The 26,446-nt window shown below is 33.1% G+C and overlaps 2 long non-coding RNA genes across 5 annotated transcripts in view; one reads left to right on the forward strand and one right to left on the reverse strand.

The window, feature by feature from the left end:
- Positions 1 to 26,446, forward strand: part of LOC145960185 (uncharacterized) — a 269,249-nt gene that overhangs the window by 5,719 nt on the left and 237,084 nt on the right. Inside the window, exons 1-2 of one of the 2 annotated variants that reach the window (XR_014435278.1) lie at positions 20,502 to 20,880; positions 20,989 to 21,086. This is a non-coding gene — a long non-coding RNA (uncharacterized LOC145960185). Of the gene's footprint in view, positions 1 to 20,116; positions 20,178 to 20,501; positions 20,881 to 20,988; positions 21,087 to 26,446 lie in introns of those variants that run through there. The other variant, XR_014435273.1, reaches the window with a different exon arrangement.
- LOC145960187 (uncharacterized) overlaps positions 1 to 26,446 on the reverse strand; it is a 61,247-nt gene that overhangs the window by 4,458 nt on the left and 30,343 nt on the right. For 2 of the 3 annotated variants that reach the window (XR_014435281.1, XR_014435280.1), the window contains exon 2: positions 14,969 to 15,177. This is a non-coding gene — a long non-coding RNA (uncharacterized LOC145960187). Of the gene's footprint in view, positions 1 to 14,968; positions 15,178 to 18,971; positions 19,395 to 26,446 lie in introns of those variants that run through there. The other variant, XR_014435279.1, reaches the window with a different exon arrangement.

Consider the following 26,446-nt stretch of genomic DNA (forward strand, 5'->3'; position numbering starts at 1 on the left):
CAGTCTCATTAGACTCGAGTCGCAGGAACGAGTCGAGGAAACTTGGAACGAAGGGATATATTTCAGGGACATGAAAACTTGGAGATTGTGAAAACGCAGGGAATATCCGTGAACGCGAGGGAAAGGGACGGTGGAAGCGGAAAATGAGAAGTCGGATAGGATAGGAAGAGAGATACCGCAACGGTGATGGAACAGAAAAATCTCTCCGTACAAAGCTCGCGAGTTTTACGCGTCTCTCCTTGTGCGCCGGAAGAGAGGCTTCTCGATAGAGATAGCGCATTGATTTAATAAAGTCAGGATCTTATACAACGTTCTTCCTACGCGAATAAAATGAATTACGCGATGCTACATTTGTTAAAATAATAAAATTTCAAAAATATGTACGTGTCAATTTTTTGACAGTTGTTTATACACGTGGAATGCCTGTCACATCTGACGGAAAAATCGAGGACGGTTTCGGATCAGACTGCCGTCTAGACTCTCTGATCAACGCGCGGACTGTAAAACCTTGTAGGCACGTGATCTTCTATCGAAATGGTTCCCCCCCATCTCCTCCTCCTCTTCTCCCCCGTTCCTCCCTTGTAGTCGCATACATATGTATTACATCGGTGGTATCCGAGAGGAGGCAATGGCGTAATATATTTAACAATGTCTCACGATATGAGACGTTTTTACGGAAAGTCGTTGGAATAGGAATTGCTCTTTGGCTCCGGCAGGAGGTGAACACATTGGAAACAAGTTTGTTCCTCTAGCCGGCACAATTCGCGGTTGCACACATATCTCTCGGTGTACGTGCGATACATAATGCGTATACATACACGTATATAAGTGCGGCCATGGCGAAGCATCGCGCGGGTGCAGAATTTTATAACCGTCTCGAAATTCTGGTCATTTGCCGGGAATCCGCCCGATAACGCCGATGTTCTTTGATTTAATTCCGTCCGATTCTCCGGTACGAATTTTTCGATATTGCCAAACATGTATAAAGCCGCGGACACCGGTTTATCGCGCCGTCTGTTGATTAAACCACGTTCGGCGAGCGCGCGAGGGTCGTATCTGCCGTGAAAGTTGCAGTTGATATGTGACATTATTGCAACGAGAGAAGCGACCGTGAAATAACGCGAGAGAAATTTTTACAAGCGTAATGTTTTGCATTCTCTAAAGTCGATGAAACAATGTCGCGGTCTAAAAATAACAAGTTGAGAGCGCTGTAATTTTGCAATAATTAAAGATACATTTTATTGATATCTTGAATAATACATATTTTATCGAAATCCACAAAATTCGCGGTACAACTCAATTTTTTTCATTTTTCGATTTAATACTCGACGCTTATTTACTGAATCTAAATCTTCGTAATGAAAAAAATTCATGGGAAAGTATATATTTAATAAAAATTTGTTGAGAAAGTATATAATTAAATCATAACCCGCAAGAAACTAAGTTGAGCTCGGGAAAGCAAATTACTTCACTAGCCGAGGCTTATACTTCGTTATTCACTCGGCAGTGAACGATCATCGCGCGAACATGCCGCTTGCTAGAATGTGTAAAAAAAAGGAAAGAGAGAGATAGAAGAGAGAGAGAGAGAGAAAGAGAGCGTGCAACGAGCGCGCAGGGAAAAAGAAATGTAGCGAGACGAAGGAAGACGAGAGAGAAACGCGCGGAGGAAGGGAGGCTCAGACCTATTCCGGGAAGGTTGAGTTAGGTTGCAACGGTGGTTGGCTAGGGCGGTTGCCACGGCTTGCTGGAGGGAGCGAAGAAGGGTACGGCGAGGGATGGGGTGGGACGGGGGTGCGGGGGGAAGCCCGCAGGATGAAAGGCCGGAGGGGTGGGTGGAGAAGGGAACGAAGTTGATTCTCAAGCGAGGTCACGTATCTCGAAGCCAATCTAATACACTCGCCGAAGTAAAGAGAACCTCGGGTCTGGTCGAACGTCCGCCTTCGTTCCTATTGGACAATCGCGCCGTACTTCGCGCACGGGATCCTGGGATCCATGGGACGAGGATGCCTGGGCCGCGCGCGATCGAAGGGAGAAGCGCAATTTTGAAGTTCGTTGCCCTCCGGTTATGATCCGTCATGCGAAGTGTGCAAGGTGGCGAAATTTTACAGGCTGAAGGCGAAGTTAATTAGCGCTCGAGCTTCGGGAGAAATCGTCCTTTTTACGCATTTCGCGCACGCTACTTTGCATCGCAGAATATTACGTGGACTTGAGCAAGAGATGCGTTTAACGCAATCGTAAATCTTCTCGCTTCTCTCATTTGCTTAATGACCTACAGCAATTTGTTCGTTAAATAGACAATGTGACGTTTCAATGTGCGCGTGTAATACTATATTTTTTTTAATAGTTTGAAAGCTTTTTCTCTCTACTCAAAATATGCTAATCCAAATTACAACACACTGGAGAATCGATCGGGGGATAGCTCGTTACCCAATAGGAATTCTAGCTTAGAAATAGCTGCACGTTCGACTGTACGGAGAAACCGCGAGAAACTGACGAGATCGAGGGACCTCGCAATTTCGTGGACCATTGACCCCTAACGATAGCCATCATAAAACTGACCGGAGAGAACTTGCGTAACAGACAAGGTGCAAGAGAATATATGTAAAAGATACGTGTATACTTTGCGACACCCTTGTGCCTCATTTCTTTTCATTCTATTTCATTTTCTTCCGATCTTTATTTTTATTTTTAACCTCCTACATCTCCCATCTTCCTTTCATCTTATATAAATTTCTCTCATATGTGCATATGACTAGCCTTTGCAGAGAAATGAGAGATGTAAGAACAGATGTGTTTACGGGTAATATCGCTGTGCAACGCATTGCCAGTTGCATTTTTTTATATTTACTATCTTGCAAATATTTTTTATTTTGGACATAGAAGAAAAATAAAAGTTTAGATAGAAAATCATATATAATTTTGAAGTAATGATACTTTTTACAAAATATATCGACTGTATGTAATATATTTTCTCGTACATCTTTTCTTTAAGTATTTATGAAATAAAATCTATAGGGAAGCTTGTACCAGAATCGGCAGGCCATAAAAAAATATCATTACATAAAATCAAAATGTATTAAAATTTTATTAAAGTGTACTCTATTGAGAGAATTCAAGTAATTAATTTTTATATTAACAATACAAATAAGTGTAATTTATACATTAATTTAATTTTCCATAAATTGCGCATTATTTAAAGACCCTTGTGACACTTTGCAAAATATAATAATAAAACTATATATGAGCATCGAAAATGTTACAAATAGATAAAGAGGAAGTTATTTCCAATAACTTACAACTCTTCTTTCATCAATAAAACTTAATTAGTCAAATTTGACAGAAAAGAATCCGATTTCTCTCGCGTGTACTTCAATTTAATCGTAAGAGTTAAATAGAAGTTAATCAAAAGTTATATATCCTTGATTTTTATATCGAGGGAATTATAAATTTCTGCGATGCTTCGAAAAATCTTCGCACTATTTGCTGCTCATTTTCTTCGAGTACTGGGTGTCTCACGCGTGCGCGCAGCATCCGATATGCACGGGTTCAGGAAGATGCGCAGACGCTTTACAGGCCGGCGACGACGCGGAATTCACTTAGTGAACAATGTTTTCAGCGCAGAATCCAGTCGCATTCTTATATTTTTCCCAGATAAAATGTTGTCGCGCCGAGACGAGTTAATCCTCGGACTTAAATCATGCACATGCTATAGCGCATCGGACAGAGCATAAAATACACGATCCCGTTTCGCGTAATTGATCGCTCTAGGAAGCAATGCGTGCGAAAATTTGCAACATCAAGGTTTTAGATATACAAAAATATCTTTAATATAATTATATTATTCATGGAAAAGACTAACGAATATATTATACGGCAAATAATAAATTATCGCGAGCAAAAAATATGATTTATGTCGGAATGAATGTCAAAAATATAAAATTTTTCATATATGAAATTTTCTAGCAGATTTTTTTTTCGTTACATAAAAATGTCAAGATTTATTAATCATATTGTGTCGCGCTTAAATTATTGCTCTTTACTTTACCAGGACAATATCAAAATATATTTACATTTTTTGCGTGTACGATTAGAAATTACTTGATATTATCTAAATGTTCTGTCGAGGAAGATTTATCTTAGAACAACAAAAATAAAAATATGAACAACGAAGAAACCTGAGTTTTGTTATTCACGTTTGTTACAAATGTATTTGTTAAGGTATCGAATTTATAACTCAAAAATGTAAATTATTTTTCGTTTCATTATTGATAGTAATTTTGTGAGACTAAAGTAAAAATAATAAAGAAGAAAATATCAGAAATAAAATTTTAAGGAAAAGATTATTCTCCACTAATGCACAGTTTAATTAATTAAAATATTAATTTACCCTTAAAGAAAGATAGAAAATATAGACGGAAGTTCGACGCAGAAAACTTGGAATCTTGATAAAATCTGGGATACGAAATGCTACATTTCGAGATTGCCTTAGAATCCGCCATGATCCGTCTTTTACGCTATTTCGGAATAAAACTGTGCGCACGTCGCACGCTGGATCGATAGAATGGACCAACCTTCCATATATCCTTATTCTTTTTCAGCTTACGTGTACGTTCTGTTGTTTATCGTTACACATCAATATACACATAAATAATTTTAGGAGACTAGCAGCGAAGTAAACGTGGCAAACTGGCGCGAATATTTCGGTGATAGTTTGTTGAACCGTGTTGTTGAATTATAAATTTGTCGAAATGCGAAATTCTGGAGGTCTTAAAATATTTATCGCTTGACATGCCGTTGAAAAGTGCAGAAGTGAATTTTTTAGATACGATGTGTGTGTGTAATATACCGTGTTTAGAGATGCATTGGCTGCTCGCACTTGCCATTTTCGATAAAGCTATTGAATTCTAACGCATAATACTTATACTATCAATTTCTTCGTCTTTTAAGAATGAAAACGATATTGAAGTTTGATTGTCACTTAGAAATAAGTAAGAATAAATTTATAGAAAAGAGAGAAAGAATATGTAAATGTGTGTAAGGGAAATACTTTGAAAACATAAATCTTATTAATTCATTTTACATATTGGAAAATTATTTAAAAAATGTGATTTTTTTAGTTTATTCGTTTCTCTAAATGACTATTTCATGCAAGTGCACGAGCATATATTCAGGCAAAATTTTTAAGAGAACATACGCGAAGATACTTTGACGAATTCGAAGATTTTCCACTAACTCTGGCGCCGTTTGCCAATTCTCGCTGCTTTCTATTTCGTTGGCCCGTCGCTTTGGGGTCATTGAAGATTAACCATTGAATTTGTGCCAATGAATTTTTATATGACCGCTGTCCTCGTAACAAATATATTTTTCGAACGCATTGTTTTTAATTTACTTCATTAATTATAATCATGTGCGTGCAAAAGGAAAAAGCAATAATATTGTGATTATATTTCAGATTTATTTCAAATAATTACTTTGTTAGAAATAATTACTCGAACTGAAGATTTTTCATTGTAAAAAGAATGAGTGAAAACAATAGTGTTATATAAGAAAAACTAATTTAAAAGTAAACGCATTAATTATTAATTTACATTTCAATATTCATGCAAATGTAGTTGCGTTTTTTACATTTTGCGTATACATAAAAATTAAAGTAACATCTAAATATAGAATCAAAAGTTAAATAATGCATTTTTTGTATATTTTTGGATATTTACTTTTGCGCGGACTCTTCAATTTACTACTTTCAATTTACTTGCTTTTATCTAATAATAATTCCTTATGATTTGCTTCCTTATATGCGAGGAAACAAGATTTTTTGACAAAATAATTCTATGTGTGTAGAATCGCATCTCGTTCATAGTTTGTGTAATAATTTTGAAAAAAAATCATCTCGTTCCTTCTTTTTCTGAGTCTCAGTTTTCTACAGTAGACAATGTTCTCGTTCTTAATCTTCGCGATGACTGAATGTTTAAGAAAATCCATCCCCACAAACGTTGCACGGTCAAACCCATTTCGTCCGAGAAGGAAACGAAACTTTTCGCGGAGTCGTAAGAGTCCTCGTGCACTATGAAACTTTTAAGATCCGCGCTTCAGCGACATTTTGGTTTCCTCTGCGCGCGCCCTGCAGAACTTGTAAAGCTTAAAAGCACTTTCGACTTTATGCCCATGCGCATATCAGCAAAGGAATGCTCGTGAATGCGTGAGGAGGGACGAAAATAAATTTTGAAATTCCTAGGAAGCCGAGAGACGTGAACAGAAGGCAAATGACGCTTAATTGAATTGTCATAGTGTTGATCTTTTTTCGGACTAAATTACGAATTAGACAAATAAAATCGAATAAATGTACATGAGATAATTATTTTTCTACGATGGGAATCTGAAATATAATTGCAATTGTATTCCTCTTCTCCACGCATGTATGAAAAAAAAAATAAAATCATTGTACCTAGACTCACTAAATAATTTGATTAAACGAAGCATTTTTTGTATGTTTTTTTAAAATGAAAAATCATAAGATATTGGAAGTTCAAAGAGATTTAGAAAGATGTAAGAAAGAAACAGTCGGAGGAGATTCGAGCAAACGAGTCACTCAATCCCTTTTATTTAGAAAGTTTGACGTCATCGCGACGATACAAGTTTTCAACTAATTTCGGACTTTAACCTTTTTATCATAAAATTTGTAATAACCACGAAGGCTGACGAAGCGAATACGTTGATAAAGGGATAGCAAACTTTTCGCCCAGTTTGCGTAAGAGCCGCTTACTGACGACGGAACTTTCAGCAGATCGCAGCGAGCGACATTTAGGTTTCTCTCTTGGAACTTATAAAGCTTAAAAGCTCCTTGGGATTTATGCTTAGGCGCCTATCAACGATGACCTGCAGTCCCGAAGAGAAAGTGTTATCAACCGTGGAAAGAGCCTTGAATTGATAATAGTTGACATTTGACGAAGTCGGTTTGCGATAATAAAAATATATTTCATATTTTACAACAGCAGATCTAGATATATATTTAAGTAGAAATTTTGCTTGGATAGGAAAAGACTTAAAAACGCATCTATCATTCTTGAATATTTCTTAATAAAATTCTTGCTAATATTCTTAAAACAAATTAATCAATTAATGAAACAGATGCAATCATAATTCTGGACCAACGCCCGAAAAATTGAAAAAAATTGCGAAATAAAATACATACAAAAGGCAATTTTTGCAAAAGCAATTTATAACGATTTGACGATCTGAGAGATTATAATATGCCGCAGTCTCGTTTATTATAGGCAGCAGATGAATCTTGAATGTTTGTGCGTATGTATGTGTGCATATAATATCGTTGTATCTTTTATCGCTGTCAAATTATAGCTAGAAAGCGAAAATACCGCTGAAGTTTCGAACTAATTTTGCACTCACATGAATTGTCCGTAATTATCACTGGCAGAAATTGGATGTGCTAATCGAGAGAGAAAGAGAGATAGAGAGAGGGGGAGAGAGAGAGAGAGAGAGAGGGGAGAAATGCTGGGTTCACGGGAGTTGATTGGATACGATAGGATTGGAAGTCCGGAGAGATAGTCAGTAGGGGAAGTATTATCAAGGTAGCAAACTCGATCCATTAACAAGGTACCGCCCTCCTTATCGTTAGCCGCTGTCTTCGTTTCTTACAACGTTGTTCGCGTGTAATTAGCTCCGGATTCGTTATAGGCTGCGGTATGTAACTACGGATACATTAAGTGATAATGTTCCCTCACGATTGATCTTTCATTATTAGACATATTATATACGTCTCTTTTTCTCTTATGGAATTCTTACGGGTTTATTTCAGGAAGCTCTTTAGAATTGAAACTTTGGAAATAGTCGATAGATATTTACAACTTCGACGAAATAATTACGACTCTACCGAGATGGAAAATATGAAAAATAAGAATATAAATAACGTATGTTTTTATATTTGAGTTTTCCCTTGTGAGAAAGTCTGCTCTTATCCGAAGAAAGATATCTTATCGTGGTGTAATAAAATTATCATTCTTTCTCTCTCTTTAATGATATTATTTATGTACATTCTATGTCTATATAGTATTTTAATTATCGTGCTAACGATTAATCATGTTGTTATGTCTTGTATAAAACAGAATTAATACTTATCGATGCATTCAAAATAAATCTTATTCTTCTTATTTTTTTAGATAAATTTAGAGACAAAATATATATTTTAAATAGATTATAAATAAATATATTATAAATATAATAAATATATTTTCTTTATTTTTTCGATAAATATACGAAAAATAATTTATTATATTAATAGCTTTTTTAATCATTGCGATAAGTAATCATTCTTCGGTGTCTTGCTTTCTCGCTGAAATACGCAAATGCCGAACCATAACTTTCTACATTACGAGTATTTATTAGAGTTTTACGTTCATAACGCTATGTCACATCTAACAATTTAACGCATTCTGCTGTGGAAGAGAGAATATTTTCCGCGCGATGTACTTTCCTGTTATAAAATTTTTTTTTTTCACGTCACCTGCTTTTTTCAAGTGAGTCGAGGTCGATCAATAACTCGCTAGCGAGGTTCTGTCGGGGACGGGATGAAAAATTTTAGTATCTATCTCACGTTTCGCATACTCTTTTTTTTTCCAAGCCACGTAAGAGAAACGGAGTGTCGTAATAGTATCGTTTCCGCGCTTGTATTCTCATTAGAGAATTATCGATTAACGTACTATCGTCTCGAAGCGCGGACTCGCTAGGCGGAATATGAGATGCGAGAAGCCGGCTTTCAAAGTCGCGTTGAGGGAGCGAATCGTATCGAGACGACCATCAATGCAAATGAAGATATTACCACGCGTAACCGTTCTCGGTCTCTGCCAATGTTCGATCTCTATACTCTCTTTGAGGTATTCGTGCCGACATCTTAAAAGCGGCCGCGCCGCGTTTCTAAGTTTATGAAAGACAGCGATTTATACGTGTGTGATAAATACACGGACAGATATAATCGATGAAAAAAATGTTGTTTGCGTTCTAATATCGAATATTAGAAAGATAATACTAGAAAAAATAGTTTTAATTGTAACATCTAAGTATTGACTATCAAAATCTCATAAAACTTTTTAATCATGTTTTTAATAAAAGATAATACTAGAAAAAATAGTTTTAATTGTAACATATAAATATTGACTATCAAAATCCCATAGAACTTTTTAATAATGTTTTTAATAAAAGATAATACTAGAAAAAATAGTTTTAATTGTAACATATAAATATTGACTATCAAAATCCCATAGAACTTTTTAATAATGTTTTTAATAAAAGATAATACTAGAAAAAATAGTTTTAATTGTAAAATCTAAATATTGACTATCAAAACCCCATAAAACTTTTTAATAATGTTTTTAATAAAACTTGCAACGATTATTTTATAATTTGATTGTCTATAATAAATTTTTTAGTTATGCATGTTCTAATTTGACTTTTCTAGTGCTTATCTATTTCTATCACATCGTGTCACGTACATTTATTCTTGCTATGTTTCTGCAAGTTAATTTATTCTCTTTGACGATAAGATTAAAGAAATAAAGATTATATAATGATATGCGCGCATATGTTTCTCTCATCTATGACATTATCGGCATATTTACACATTTCCCTATTCATCTTGTTTGAGAGTACATTGTAGCGTAATTTTATCTTGACGATAAATCAAAACATGAATAAATCGATTATAAAGATGAAGATATTTTATCTTCTTGTGCATGTAATGCAAATAAAAAGAACTTGGCTGTGTAAAGTTGCGTAAAAAATTTTTAAGGAAGTATTTATCGATTCTACATTTAATAACATTTTTTATCAATTGGATTTAATGATCCGAAATATAATAAACCGTATTCTCACATTTATTAAAACGTAGAAAGTAGATTACGTCGCACAACATTTTCCGGTCAAGATACATTACGTGTTGCATTATAAAATATATTTATTGAAATATTCATTATTGAATACTTGGAATAGATAGTAATGTATGAATAATTAATAATATTTAATCGTTTTCGGAAGCTTACCTGAAAAATGTAGTTCATGCAGAATTAATACACATGTACAGATTTCTAAATCCGTATTCGTGAACATTCCTTGATAACCATAATTGATTAAGAGAGCACGCGTTGTTTAATAATATTTACACGTTATTACTATTGTTATTTAATTTTAAAAATAATATTTTTGGCGAAGATTACTAACTTGTTTGGCGCAAATTCGTTACATTACAGCTTGGAAACGTATTGGAGAAGCACCCAGAAATAAACGACGGGCATTTTAATATTGTTTTTTCAGTAAAACACGTTGAATGCCAAGGATTGGTGAACACGTGTGTACTGTTATGATAATTGATCGCGCAACATGCCGGGTATCACGTCAAGAATATGGCAGCAGCTTTTTAACACTTATTTTTCAAAACAAATTCAAAATATTTATGTACATGTTACTATGAAAATTATATAAATGATTTTGAATGAAAATATGTGTGAATTAAATTTCATTAATTTTATTTTAAAAAATCAACAAAGGAACATTTTTACTGATTGACTCGAGATGGCTTTCATTTTAATGGAAAACAGATCTAAAAAATGTAATTTTGCACTATCAAACTACATTTATGTATATGATTTTTAAAAATTAATCAAGCTAAATAAACAATAAACAGGAAAACGGATAAACCTGTCAAAGTTCTAATACGGTACTTCATGTCTCGAGTTTATACATGTCAGGCATAACTCTGTTCTACAGTGAAATAAACCACAAAGCTTGCTGTGTTCTTTGCTAGTATATACGAGACATAATGAATGATGCGCCAACGATATGAATTTTAAGCAGCCAAACAAATGAAGCTAGACATGGCCGATGAAAAAGATCCCAGGGAACACTGACTTTCACTGTTTTCGACATCGTATGTATAAAATTATCTAAGGTTCACTTCCGGGTTGATACGTGCAACGAATTGTCATAATTGTCACATGACCAGAGCGGTTGGCTACAGTTTTCAGCTGCGCGCGATGCTGAACGTGCGAAATTTCCTAATTAGCGATTCGCCGACGAGGACCACGCTCGCGTGATTAAGTTACGATTTAGCTAACGTTACTGTCGACGGTCCGGAGGTGAGTGAGCGACAGAGGACATTTTGCATTCGTGTAATAACGGTGACCCTTACACACAGACGTTCCTAGGGAGACCCTAAGGGAGGCTAACCCTTTTTTGCACTGATACACCATAAAGTTACGCGAGAGGCAGGCTGAAGCGCGGGACCAAACGACCTGTTTTTCGTGCTCGAATTTATAACGGTGCTGTTCTTCTCATCTTCCGCCATCTTTCCGCGCGCCTCCCCCGCAACCGGCGGTAAAAAGAGAAGATTGTTCGAATGTATTCCTTTCTTACGAGGTCCGATCTGACAAAAAATTGCACGAAAAAAGTGCAGGCAGGTAACGGACACATTTTCAGCATCTATGCAAAGCTGTTTGGAAGACGGGATCTCATCACTCACGATTAAACTATTTTATATGATGGCAATTTCTAAATGTTATATATTATATTATGTATTATTTTTCGTTCTTTTTATTATTCTTGAAGGATTTGAAATATATATTAAATATTGTATATTGATTAGACTAATATACATTTTTACTTAAACGAAGGAAGAAACTATATCTTATCTTTAATATTTATATATAAAATTCATATCCGTAAATAATTGAAGGAAAGACTAAAATGCGTAACGTATTTCATACCAATTCAACTATTTTGGGTTACAAAAATATGGCGTGAAAGAAAAATGTGTAAAACATAACATAGAAAATAAAAGTAATGGAACACTTCCGTGAAATTAAAAAAAAAAAGGATTGAGACCAATCGCAAAAAATCGGGTGAAAAAATTCGGGCTATTATAGCGACAAATGTAAGGAGAAAAAAAATTTTGTGTGGAAAAAGCAAGTCTCCGAAAATTTTTGCCTTATGGTTAGAAACGCATTGTTGTCAATGTTGTCGAATCCATCTCATCTCTGCTCGTGATATAAATTAAATAAACGCAATTTAATAAAAATTTATTGAAGGTATATTTAATCGCATGTTTTATTCAAAAATATTTCTTTAATTTATATTATAATTTATAATATAAAATTATATCATAAATTATAATATAAATTAAAGAAATATTTTTGAATAAAACCTGCGATTAAATATACCTTCAATAAATTGTTTTATACTATTTTATGCTATTTTATACTATTTATGCTATTTATATTTATGCTTATTTATGCATTATAATACACCGAAAAGAGGAAAGTACGATAAACTAATAGTCCCGCTCATCTTCGAAGCTCAGCATCTGGAAATTACGATGGAGGGGGATGAAGTTCTCACGGGGGTATCTTTGTCTTAATTGCTAGCGGCCGCTTTTATATAATCGCAGCAGGTAAAAAGAATCCAGAAGAAATAATATTCCCGAGAAAATGTCGATCTGATCTTCGTGTGTGGCCGAGCCTCTCCTTCGGTAAAGTCCCCGATGCACGGTTGGCAAAGCCGGCACGGATTAACATAGTCGGTTTCCAGTTCGACGTTCGGCATAAGCCGAGGGAACCGCTTATTGGGCATCGTTCATTAAAGTAATGGGCATGATCTTGGTAACTTTAATGGTGGCTCCACCCTCCCTCCTTCGTTTACGATGCTCCACGTGGAAAAGGAACGACGCGCCGAATCTCAAAAATGTCTGGATCATATTCGAATTAACGAAGAATATATTCGATATGTGTGTATATATATATTCCCCAACGGTTCGTTATATCCCGAGGACTCGAATGGTGAATACGTAAACAGAGAGAGAGAGAGAGAGAAGCTCATCGCGACTCACTATATCCGAGTTTTATTCATCTGGTGTCTCAAGTACCGCGCGACTCGTGCGATTCTCTTATTTACTCATCTTGAGAGGAATAATATACTTATTTGAGAAATATTTTACACGTTTATATGCACGTAATACGCAAAGTAAACGGGCTTTAGCTCGCCCCATCTAGCAATAACGTCGACTCTGTCCGCGTTAAACAGCATTCCGCACGAGGGACCTAACGCGACTCGCGTCTAGCGTGCTACAATGTTGCTTTTCACCGGCGGTCACCGACATTAACGGCCCTGCAGTTCCAGTCGCGAGTGTATTTCACAGTCTTATCGTTGTTAATTTATTCCATTTTTCTCCTTTTTACCTTCTCCTCCGAATCGTGACGCGTCACGCCCCCGCGTTTATCCTCCCGAGGGCGGAGGCGAGCGAGAGAAAGAGCCAGGAAGAAAAGGAGACTGATAATGTATTTCGAGCGATCGATGTAAGCTCGTAGTACAAACTGCTCTTTACAACCGCACCCCTTACGGCGGTTACTCCTCGCTCTCGACGGTGCTGGCGGAATGTTTGGAGTTTAGGGCATAATCGTTGCCTCATAAAAGTGCACGATGCGTTTTTAAAGGGCGCTTCTGCGGAGCAATAAACAGGGGAGCGTACCACTCTCTCTCTCTCTCTCTCTCTCTCTCTCTCTAACGTGGTGTAATCTCCGATCTCTCTTACATCTAGCTCGACAATCACGTTCTTCGTACAAGATGTAGCCTAAGTAGCGTGCACGATATACGACTCGCGATTCATTTTTAACCTATCGTGTTAATTGGACATCTCGATACTGGAATGTTTTGCTAATCGGATGCGATGGCCGATACCTTTGCCAATGCTATCTCAAGAGATTTCTTCAAGGCGTGTTCCATGTTTTTAGTTTAATGTTTTCCGTTCTCGGGATAGGCGGATATTAGCGATATTTTTATGGCTGACGCAGTAACGATATTATTCCATCACTGATTGACTTAAAATGTATTCGAGTAATATTAATTAAGGCTGGTTGGATAACGGAATATTTTTGAAAAATTGTTAGAGATATTTACATATATGTATACATACAAATGCAATTTATGATCTAGATATTGCTGGAAAATGTCAATTATATATCTAGTAATTTCATGGATATTAATCGCATGTGTTATTACAATATAATTATGCTTGAAATTTTTAATATGATGTATAATAAAATGATAGAACCATTTTATCGTTCAAAGTCAAATTGATATGATACAAATTACAAGAGTAGCAATAATCAAATTATTTTGTACTTCCAAATCTTTGTTTTATATTACATTAAATCTTGGTTTGTAAATCACAAGGAAAATGTGGAAAACACGAAATATAAAATTCTTTTCTAAATTCAACGATAAATATTTTCGTGATTCTTGAGATAAGTCGGCGACCGCTTGAATGATTCTCTAACGCAAAAGGAAGATGGGCAGGGCCGGCCGGATTTTGTGTCGTTATTTTCGAGTATTTGTATGCAAAGGATGTACACGAAAGAGAGGGGATTGGATAAAAGAGAGGGGAAAAGATGAGAAAGATGGCGAGCTCACAGATGCGACCGTTTTACGAGTTATTCCATACCAAGAGAGAAACATAATTTGTCCCGGACTTTGCGCGAGCTGTCCAACTTGAACGATTACGGTAAAACATCGGTCGAGAAAATTCCAAACGATGTCATTTCGAGAGATTTCTTATCTGCAATTCTAACCGAGTAGAGCGATTTGATACGATGCTACGTCAACTGTATGAGACTCGCTCGGCTCAAATTTCGACATATATTGACATACATATTTAAGAGATTTTTTAAATTGTATATTTTTTGACACGCGAATATGATAATGAGAATATTTACACAGTTTATATATATTTTAATAATTTTATAGTATATTTTAATCATTTAATTTAATAAATATATATCACATTAAATTTCTCTCACGATCTCATTAATTTTTTAATTGAATTAATAATGAAAAATTTCTTCAAGTCAAGCTGCGACGATGCAACATAGCTATAATATAATCAATATAATGAAAATATAATAAAAATACATACATTTTGAAGAGTTCAATCCTGAGACACATTTTATGTACCTGCTTCTCCATGGCCATAGTCCTTGAAGTTTCTCTCTGGTTCACATATCTTTTTTGTAATATGGTCCAACTATTTTTTGCCGCGCTTTATCCCCACTTCTTATTACTCGTCTAGATCCCAATTTTCTTCGCCTATGGCCGCCAGAAAGGCGAACTCATAGATTCTTACGTCTGTAAGCAAAAAAAAATACAATATTTCTCAGTTATACATGAAGGATACAGCTTGAATGTCTATATTTATGTATATATATTTAACTTAACATTAGTATATTTTTATTTATTTCTAAAGATTTTACATAAATTTGTATAAATCGCATAAATTGATAGGATTGCATTAAATTCATTTTTTTACTTATTCTTTCTTATTTTATTTTACAATATCAGATTAGATTAATAAAAATCATTATTTGCTGATTTTATTAATTTGATTTGATATCACAAGTTTACAAAAAAATACATAAAAAAATAAAAAAGATAAATAAATAAAAATAATTTTTAGAAATAAAAATTTATATGAAAAATACAAAGATGATGATAAACGATATTTAAGAGAGAATGAAAAATATTTATAAAATATTTCCACCGATATTACATTAATTTGCACATTTAATAATAAAATAATAAAATATAAGTAATAATCTAATTAAAAATTTGATTTATATAATGTAATTATATAAATATTCATATATCAATATTTCAAAGTTAATTTTGAAAAACATAACGAGATCTATTTTTCCCTCTTCATCAATCTTTCTGTTCCTCTTTTTCTTTCTCTTTTATCATGACAGTTTAAGTATTATAAAAGGTTCGGTTAGGCATCGAATTTCTGGTTAAAGTTATGGTAGTAAATAATTCTTTCTTCAAGAAACTCAATTTGTTGGAACAAGGAAGACTTTGTAGAGCGTTAAATGTCTTAAAGGCGGGCGAAACGTTTCGTTTCGACCGAATGCGTTTAGGGAAAAATCCCATTGCTATACTATAGATACTCCACCCTTGCTCTTAGCACCCCTTCCAGTTCTTGAACTAGCCCTTCCCTTACGTGGTGCTAAATTTCATTCTCGGCTCCTCGGTTTCTTCTATGATTTATTAACAAATCTATTGTATAATCTTCGAAAAATCGTATTTCAGCACAAGTATAATTACAACTGCACGTCTATACGTAAACACATGTGTTTGATTAACACATGATCTGCGTGTTTTCATCGAGAGAATTTCTGTTTTTTCATAAATTCATACATCTTTCGAATCTTTTATTGAAGTGAAATATTAGTGAAATTAAATTTAATATTAATATAAATTTAATATTAAATGAAATATTAATTATCTGTCATGTTACATCTGACAAAACATGTGCATTTTATCTGCATGCTTGATTATTTTTTGCAACAACGAATTAATTTGACAGTCGCACGCATAAGTCGTGAAATTCATGTTATCGCGCTATAAATGCAAAGCCTACAGGTTGCCTATATACAACCCCTTTCTGTCATATAATGTGAGGTACGACGTTGCTTTTCCCTGGTTATATTTATTATGCAAGTTCGATTTACACGCGAGGCAGAGTGAAGCACACGGATACACGGCATCGTATACATTCAAATATAGCTTCAGATTGCAATGATAAATTAATGTACATACATAGATTAATGAATGCTAGAGATTGAAAAACATTTGATTGAAAAAGAGTTGTACGAGTTGTAAGAGTTGTTGATAAAAAATTTTAAAAACTATATATATTATATACAATTAAAACAAACGAATAAAATTTATGCATAGCAAACTATAGTTTTGAATTTATAATTTAAATTCAATTTTTCATTTTAATTTTCGACAAAGAGCCTCGTGTATAATTTTTTGGATGATATTAGAAATTCGTACGAGTGTTAAATAATTAAAGAAGCAGTTTTTTTTAAATTGGAAAAATGCACAGCACATGCTCTATATGGTAACAATAAATACTGCGATTTATATTACATGAATGCAATATTATGCTAAAATGACATAATGTATTACTTTCTATAAAGCAATTAAAAAGATTCCGAGAAGAAATTAAAAAAGTCAAATTACATTCAAATGTGCCGTTTATTTTTATTTGTATGCATAATCCCTGTTCGTCGCTGATTATTCATTAATCGTGCTTATGCATGAATTTACGCCTCGTTAAAATACATGATACAAACTTAATGTGCCGAACTCGAGCAATTTCATTGTCGTAAATTACTCTTTTCCAACGTAACAATTGGAATATTTCTTTATTATTATACAAACTATATTATTACGCTTTGGAAAAAAAGGACAATTTTATTAAAATTTGTTTAATCGAATTTCTTTCTAAAAATTTTTCAGAGAGAGAAAAAAAAATATGGCTTTATATAAGCTCTATTAATGCTTGGCCATGCATTTCGAATTTTCAATACTCCTTTCATTAATTCTTTGACTCTAACAGAATGGATTATTAACGGATTAGAGAACACAAGTAATAGCCGATAGAATCGACTGCTTCGGTAATAAAGCGTATCAAGTAAGGTCATAAGTTATTGAAGGTTATCAAGAGGATATATTACATAGTTTTCCGATTGTAATTATCTTTGGTGTTATGTTAAAAATGTTATATTAAAAAATAAATATACACATTATTAATTTAATAGAGATAGTTATTAATTTAATAGATAAATCCATGCATAGAATGATCTTTTTTATATCGTACACTTTCTTAATTTTTTTGGAATCATTATTTATTATAATTAAATATTCAAAAATATGCAAAAATAGGAGATTCATTATTTCTACGATTACTGATACATATACATGTAAGAAACAAAATAATTTAATTAGAATATTGATGAAGCAATGAAAAAAACAAGTAATATGCTTGCAGCAAGCATAATTCAATACGCTTAGAACTATAGCCGCGCGGAGTTTACTTAACGAAACTGTCGCATGTTTCTATTTAACAAAATATATTTGCGTATAAAATATTGCGCTCACCTGATATTTTTTTCGATATTCTTGATATTACACATTTGCATATCATATTTAAAACCTTAATTCAGGTGTCATCAAACAAGTGATTACTATGTTAAAATCGTAATGTCGTACCGTAGTATAATTATAATCATATAAATGAATTGGATTTTGTTACTCGCGCTCAATTAATTTCGTTTCTTACACTCATAATGCTTGTTCGCAATAATTCGCGACTAAATCTTTGTTACAAAAATCTTGATGTTACAAGCGATCACGACTGAGATAAATCATAGAGCCTAAAAACTATTAAATATCTCAACTTTCAATTTCGTTAGAGTACCATGTTCAATTGGAAGATTATGAATTTGTTATATAATCAAATATAATTATTATAACATAAATAATTGTAGCGTTAATTAGCATTTAATTCTATTAATATTAATACACACAGATATATATATTGGATCAAGCAAAATATCCACTTATTCAATTTAGAAAAAAAATTATTGCATTTAATAAAAATAACTTATTTATCAATTCTACAAAGATATGCAATACAACATAAATATTCTTAATGTTACTTGTTTTAGATGCGTGTGAAATCATCTATTGAAAATTGAACCGAATTATAAATATTAATATATAAATAATATTGAATTTTTTATTTAAATGTGAAACGCAAATAATTAATAATTGATTAGTAATTAAAGATATTTAATATTCTTTTACTTGATTAACATATATTCCATACGCTTGCGCATGCAATTGTGTAGTTAAGAATTTCGAATAACATATTTTAAATAAGTGAATATTTTAATATTGCATCAATTTTAAAGTCAGGAAATAATTACTAATGATTTCTAAAATTACTATGATAATTAGATGTTTCACATAGGACTTTAATATTTATTCTCAGTTTATTTAAGATTGTTTATTAAATATTAATATAAAATATTAATATTTAACATTTATTATTTATTGAAAATATAATAACTTACATTTGATCGATGGAAAGATCTTTAACTGCAGAGAATAAACGCTGAAAGCTTCAGTTTTTGTTTCACGAGCTTTTGTTCCTTCAGAAATCACGCACTTATTTGATTTTAATCTCTACACTTTCTGCTCGACAATGCTACGTCACGTCTTTGGAATGTAAACAGTAACTTCTTCGTAGATTGTAATGTAAACAAAGAAAGCGGGCTCGATGTGACTCTCCCCACCCCTTCCTCACACAAGAGACATATTTTGCAAAATAGTTTCTTATTCAGTATCACCTTGACTGTCGCGAGAATTAATACAGTTTTATTCGTATGATACATCGCGTTGAAGACGCGATCACGCAACATGGCCGTTCCGATACTTACTACCAGTACTGAAAATCTATAGTTCACGTCACGTATACTATATATTTTCAGCACTGGTAGTTTATGCAGCCAGTTTCAATGTTTCAAATCAAGTGAACTCGCGCGGTTTTAAGCAATATATTGAACGTTATTCCGGGAATAAAATAGTCTGTACGCGATATCGAAATCACTGACAATGAAACAAGTATCGGGAGTGTCGAAAAAATAAACAAAACGCCGAAAAAGATATCGGGAGTGTCGAAAAAGATATCGGACAGTTTCAAATGAAACGAACTCGCGCGAGTTTCAGGCAATACGTTTAACGTTTTTCCGAGAATAAAATAATGGCTGCACGAAATCGCAGATAATGAAACAAGTATCGGGAGTGTCGAAAAAGTAAACGAAACGTCGAAAAAGATATCGGGAGTGTCGAAAAAAGTATCGGACAATCATTATTACGTGATTGCGTCGCGTTGAAGTGAAACACTATAGCCTAACCTAAATCATTATTACGTGTATTAAATATCGATAGAATGTGTAACACTTTGTGAATTCTAATCTGAGTCTTATTCAAATATTAATTAAGATATGCAATGATAATTATTATTTCTAAATTTTATTTTATCATTATATTATTTGTTTCAATAATATTATTCATGTCATTTTATTGAATTAAAAATTTCGCAAGTGAATAAATATCGGAAAAATGAGGCAAAACATATGAATAGAATTCACGTTGAGTTAATCGGGCGTTTATTATTTATATATTTAATCTAATTGACATACGCGATTAAAATTAGACTTTCGCGAGTGAGTGCTTTGTGAAACTTGGATGGATTCACCGTCAACAAACAGCGACTGGTGAGTAAATTCATTTACTATATTCACAAGATGATGATAAAAAATTATACACATTGAGAAGAGCATCTTTTTTATAAATATATCATCTATCATAGCTTGAAAAATCTGAAAAAGTGACGCAAGATATCTTATGTAATGACGAGTATCTCCCTTTATCTCGATTTTATCGTGAAAATTGCGATCGTGGGACTAGGAAATTTTCAATTCTATTCAGGGCGCAATTTTCTCTCTCTCTCTCTCTCTCGCTCGCTCTCTCTCGCTCGCTCGCGCTCTCTCTCTCTCTCGCTCTCTCGCTCTCTCTCTCGCCTCAGTCTATCGGCGTAACATTCCGTCTGCGCGTGCGCGTGCACCTCGATGCTCCGTGCATCGCCGGGCGTTGTCGCGGGGACGAGGGAGGGGGAAAACGGGTTCGAATTGAGGGAAAGGCTGCTGCGGCAGCTGCCGCCATGACGGCTCAATTTATTTTCGAGCTTAGCCGAGACTCGAACCAGCGAGTCGGTCATTACCGTTAGCGGAATGGACCCCCGACTAACCGCCCCATACACGCTCTACGACCTATTTCAATAACCGCCATACAGATGCCGCTGCAATAATCGTTGGATCTCGATGATGTCGTCGAGCGGATGCACGGGATACATATATTATATCGAGCATTCGTAAAATCCCCCCCTGCCACCCCTCTTCCACGGACGGGCCAGCCCAGGTAATGATGCGCCTTCCATATCATTAGTTCGTTTCATTATTCCATTATAAAAAGGAGGGTTTTTCTTGTTAATTTGAGCGAGATATAATCAATCTCATTTCTTGTTAGATTGATACCGTGACACAGATCTCTGATGCTTCGTGTGAAATTGAGACTGTCGGGTAAATTTGGTGACGTATAGGACGCGAAATCAATTTTGTCTGAAGGTAAACTTATAAAGTATATATATTTATGTATGATGAGGAATTTTATCGTATTGTTTCGTCCATGTCAAATCGAGATGTCGATAGTCTTATTTCTATAAGAACCCGTCTATATAATTAATTAAATATATATAATTAAGTAAAATGAAAGAAATATTTTTATGCGAATAATAATGGAAAAAATTGGAGATTCATATTTTATTACTCATATTTATTTCAATGTTTGAAAAAAGCTTTGAGTATAATTGAATAATACACTTCGTTGTTTTTGCTATAAATAATATGAAACTAGAGTGCTATGAATAATACGCGATAGTAAATGAAAATAAAATATTAAGTATTATTGATTTTCAAAAATAATTAACGTTTTTACAAATAAAATATGCAATACATTGTTCCGCATTGAACGTTTTTACAGACTAAATTTTAATGTCAAGCATTAATAATATTGTCTATATATTTATTAATTATATAGTACATCAATAGAAAATTATCCCTCAATACATTATTTTGGATGGTCGTACAGCTATAAGTTTGTATTCTAAAAGCGACCACCTGTTGGTACGAAACATTAAACCATTTACCACCTTTGCTCATAAAGGTAGATAACTACCATCGTTGAAGCGTGTGTCATTATCCATTTGTAACAACTATTTAATATTTTGTAATCAATGATTTTAATTGTCGCATGTCACTAAATATGCGCTTGTTTTTCAGCCAATAAAATGTTCTTATATTTTATTTTTATATATAAAAAAATCCAACATATGTTATTCTATTTGAAATTCAAAGCAATATTTTCTCGTGCTAATAATTCAAGCGAATATATGATTTCGCAATTCATTTAAAATATTTAATTTGTAAAATCTAAATTAATTATATCTGTCTAGATATATTAATATATTATGTTAAATTCTCTACAATTGTAGAGATAAAAAGATTTCTTATTTAAGAAACAAATAGTGGTTGCAAAAATTTTTCATTATATATAAGTAATGAAGAAAAATTGTTCTTAATTTCTTTTGCTTTAAAATAAAAAAATTTTTATTTACAATATCTTATACATATTGAGTGAAGAAGAAAATATTTCGTCTTTATTTTCAAGAAAATTATTTCCAAAAAAATTAATTTCAAGATTATTATTTTCAAGAGAATTTATTTACATGCAATTTAACATCTTTCATACATCCTTTCATTTTGAAAATATCAATGTGATTTTTCGAGTTAAAATATAGATAAGAATTTTATTTCTTTATGGGATATAGTTCGCGCGATACGAGCCCCGTTATTACATCTAGATCATCTCTGCGACCACATAATATACTGCCATCTTTAACGTCTCAAAGGGAAAAATTGCGAATGAAAGGCACAGAGCATATTCGAGATACAGCCAGATATCTGGTATAGCAATAGGATACTCTTACAAGCCGCATACACGTCCGGATACCACAAGTTATTTGTTTGGCATCAACCTCGCGGATTTTATTCTTTCGTCCGCGACATTACTCTAAATCATGTTTGCACCCATATCCCCTCGTCAGAACGAATCACGAGAGTGCATTGAAGCCGAGGGAGAAAGGGCTGAGGACGACATCGAGGTAAGAAGAAACCAGAAGAAGCCCACAAAGAGAAAGAAGGGAGCATAGAGAGGAATGGTGGAGGGAGAAGCGCGGTCTTTCTGGTAAGATGTTACCTTTTCATTCTCGTAAAGAGCCGCAACGAAGAAGAGAGAGAAAGAGAGAAGGAAAATGTGCGAGGCACGAGATCCGTGAAATGATGCTCTCCGTCTCAACTCCATCTGCTGCCATCCGTACGAAACGAATCGCCAGGAATCCACCACCCCACGTCCACGATGACGACAGGAAAGACGACTTCGTAGCTAAAATGTATTTCGCGGATGACATCGACGGTGGCATCGAACTCGATTGGTGCATCTCGGTGGAAGGGGCAGATATGAGGATGGAACGATGGAATGGCCGTAGGACGGGTTGGTTCTGCAGAAGAGGAAAGGGGAATCATTTGCTTCACTTTGAGACCGGCAGAGCCGAATCTCTTTTTACCCGTGCATTCGTTTATTTTCTGTCTGAGGCAATTTCATCGTCCGCGATTTTCTTCTTCAAAATCGATATCAAATACCTTCTTCGTGTTTTCTCTCTTTAGCCTCCGAAAGCGCATGTGAATAAATTAACTTTTTTTTTTTTTAGGTAATGGAATTTCATGAAATCAGCCACATAGTACGGTGATGATCAAATGTAATAGAAATAATGAGAGAGGATTCTAATAATCTTTAGTAACTTATCATGGAAAATGTAAATATATCAGAAATATTGAAAGATATATTGTTGAAAGTATTTGTTAGAGAGTGATGACACATCATATAACTTCATCTAGGTTTATTATGTCTAGTTTTGAGTCTTTTAAAAAGCTAATAAACTTTATTTAAGTGCAATGTAAACGGATCGAATTGCCTTTGCCTTGGGAGATTGTAAAACATTAAGAAAGCATATAGAAATATTGTGTTAGGACGCAAGGTGTGAATTGGAGAGTAAATAGAAATACATCCAAAATATTTGCTCCTACTTCTGTGCATCGTTATCTATATTTATGTACATACATAAATCATTTTCAACAGGCACGTTAAAGATTGAACATTTTAAGAATCTTTACTGAGTGATAATCTTATAATCCTCCATAAAAAAATAAAAAGTAAAAGGAAGAAATAGTTGTATAGAAAATAATATATGTATAAAACAATATAAATTAATAGAAAAACGTTGAATCTATAACGATGTATCTTGCGATAAATAAAATTCTTTTATTAAAATTTACGTTACTTTTATAGAAAATATATTTTAAAAAAATAAGAATATGTTATAAATTATATTTTTATTACTTATAAGTTTATAGATTATTTAAGACAATATCTCATATTATAATAGGTAATGATGCACAGAATTAGGATATAAATATTTTCGACATATCTCTATTTTAGATCGCAGTTAGATGTGATTTGTTAAAAATGAATAAAGACTTATAACGTTCAATGCAAATAAATAATATTACTTTAATTGTTCCAGTTACGCTTTAATATTTAAAGGAAGATTAACGTTATAAATTTAAAATATTTAGAGATATAGATTTTAAATATTGTAGCGTAGATACTGAAAGAAATTTGTAGTAATTTGCAAAACATTACTTTTATGACACATGGAGAAAACGTTCACGTTTCTTTCGTGATAAGTACTGGACGGAGACGGATCAGTCCGATGTTAGGCTAGGTGAGAGACAAGAGAAGGGGGTAGGTTTGCGGTTGGGTGGTTTGTTCGTGGAGTTATATACTGCCTCGTAAAACACGATCATTGCTTTATTACGTGCTCCCTGACGTATACCAGCTAATTGTTAGGTGCGAACACATTTATAGGCAAGTCATTCGCCTATTCTTTCAGCCTCCTCTTTTATTGCCGTGGAAGGAAAATGCTGACCGCAGCTCGTTTTGATAATAAAGTAAACTTGTTTGTACTAGTTCGGCTAGATTTCTTATTGACATTCGTACACACATACATGGCTTTATTTCTATCAAATATTTTGGGACAATCTTGAAATTTGTTTACTTGAATTTTCTTTCTATAATAAAATACACCACTTTATTAAGCAAAATTTACTGCTACATATGCAGATTTTAATTGCTAAATGATAATAATAAAAATATCTTTATTGATAATTTTTTGTTACAAACACAAGTTGTTGTTTGATGTATATTATATTTATTTGATGAAATATATTTCTTCAAATAATAATCTAAAATTAATTTGCGAGGCAATTAAATATATTTAAATTTATATGCTGAATTAAAATCGTATTTGTTCTGAAATTATTAAGCACGAGAGAATATTTTGTTTTAAACCAAATAGAATAACACACATGTATAATTTCGTTTTTTCTTAGTCACATTTATAGACATTTTAGAGATATAAATATCGACTGAGAAATGTTAATGATACACGTGTTTCTATGCGGTTAGCCAACATTTCCTGGTCTCGTACGTTGCTAATGAAGCAACTTTGAATGTTTTACGTGTAGTGGTGTATTATTTTATTCATATCTTATTCTACGCAGAGTTATTAATAGATTCCAAATAATTACAATTATTTCTATAGGGAAAAAAGTGAACGTAAAATATGTTATAATATTTCATTTAATACGTTACATTTGTCTTTCTTGTCACATCACGAAAAATCGCTTTAATATATTTTGTTAGATAATATATAACAGGAATATAAATATAATCCGTACAAAGCGCAAATATTTATAATTATGTAAATTTGAAAAATAAACTGATAGAAATAGAAAACATGGCATAAATATTAATTGGAAAGTTGTAAAATTTATCCCCGTAATAAAATTAACTTCCTCTACTTTGTAATCCGAATATCAAAATGTCATTTCTTATCGAAAGCAATTTGCTAATTAATGTAACAAAATTTATATTGATAGTTATTAGGTCATCTAATTGTAAGTTTTACTGTTATTCTTCCCTTCTCTTCGTTTTTGCCGTGTTTATTTTTCTTTCGGTTAAATAAGAACGAAACGTGCTTCCGAAACATAATTTCCAATAGATTTAAGAATAAAAGCATGATATGAGAAGATATAAACTGAAAAAAGCGATCATATATATGTCAATTTCATTTATTTCTGTTTTTAAATTTATTTTAAATTTATTTCTATTATATATCTTTGCAATTTTTAGCGAAATTTATAATATTTTTGCGCGTGAGAACTTTCTCTTTCTCTCTCTTTCTCTCTTTGCTGCTCCTTCATTTAATTATATTCCTTATCGTCGCTGAAGGAGTGTCGTAAGCACACATACGGGAAGCACACAATGCACTAAAGCCTGTGATTTGTTAGTTGAAGCATCACCTTCGTAAAGCAGGGAAATTGCGCAACAACATGCAATCCGAGTAGTCCATGGCGTAGGGCGAAATCTGTAGAAGTCAACATAAATACAAGATATTAACATCAAATTTTAGCAAAATATATAATAAATAATAATGACAATGCACAAGAAACAAGCATAAAATAGTATTGCATCGAGACATTACTTAGATTAAGAAGGATATATTTTTACTTAAATATATATTTATCATTGTGTGTGATAAGATTCAGTTCAGTAATTATTAAATGTATTATATAATTTTTTTATTATTATTTTTTATTATATAATTTTTTTTTAATTATTAAATGTATTATATAATTTTTTAAAATTTTTAATTAATTTTTTTTCAAGATTCAGAATTATACTGATACATTCTTTTCTATTTAAAGAAGATGAAGGTAAATCTTTAATATATATTTAATACATATGA

Source organism: Camponotus vicinus, unplaced genomic scaffold (assembly GCF_025532165.1).
Source record: "Camponotus vicinus isolate PSW18456_S1 unplaced genomic scaffold, iyCamVici1.0 SCAF_10, whole genome shotgun sequence".
Taxonomy (NCBI): Eukaryota; Metazoa; Arthropoda; class Insecta; order Hymenoptera; family Formicidae; genus Camponotus; species Camponotus vicinus.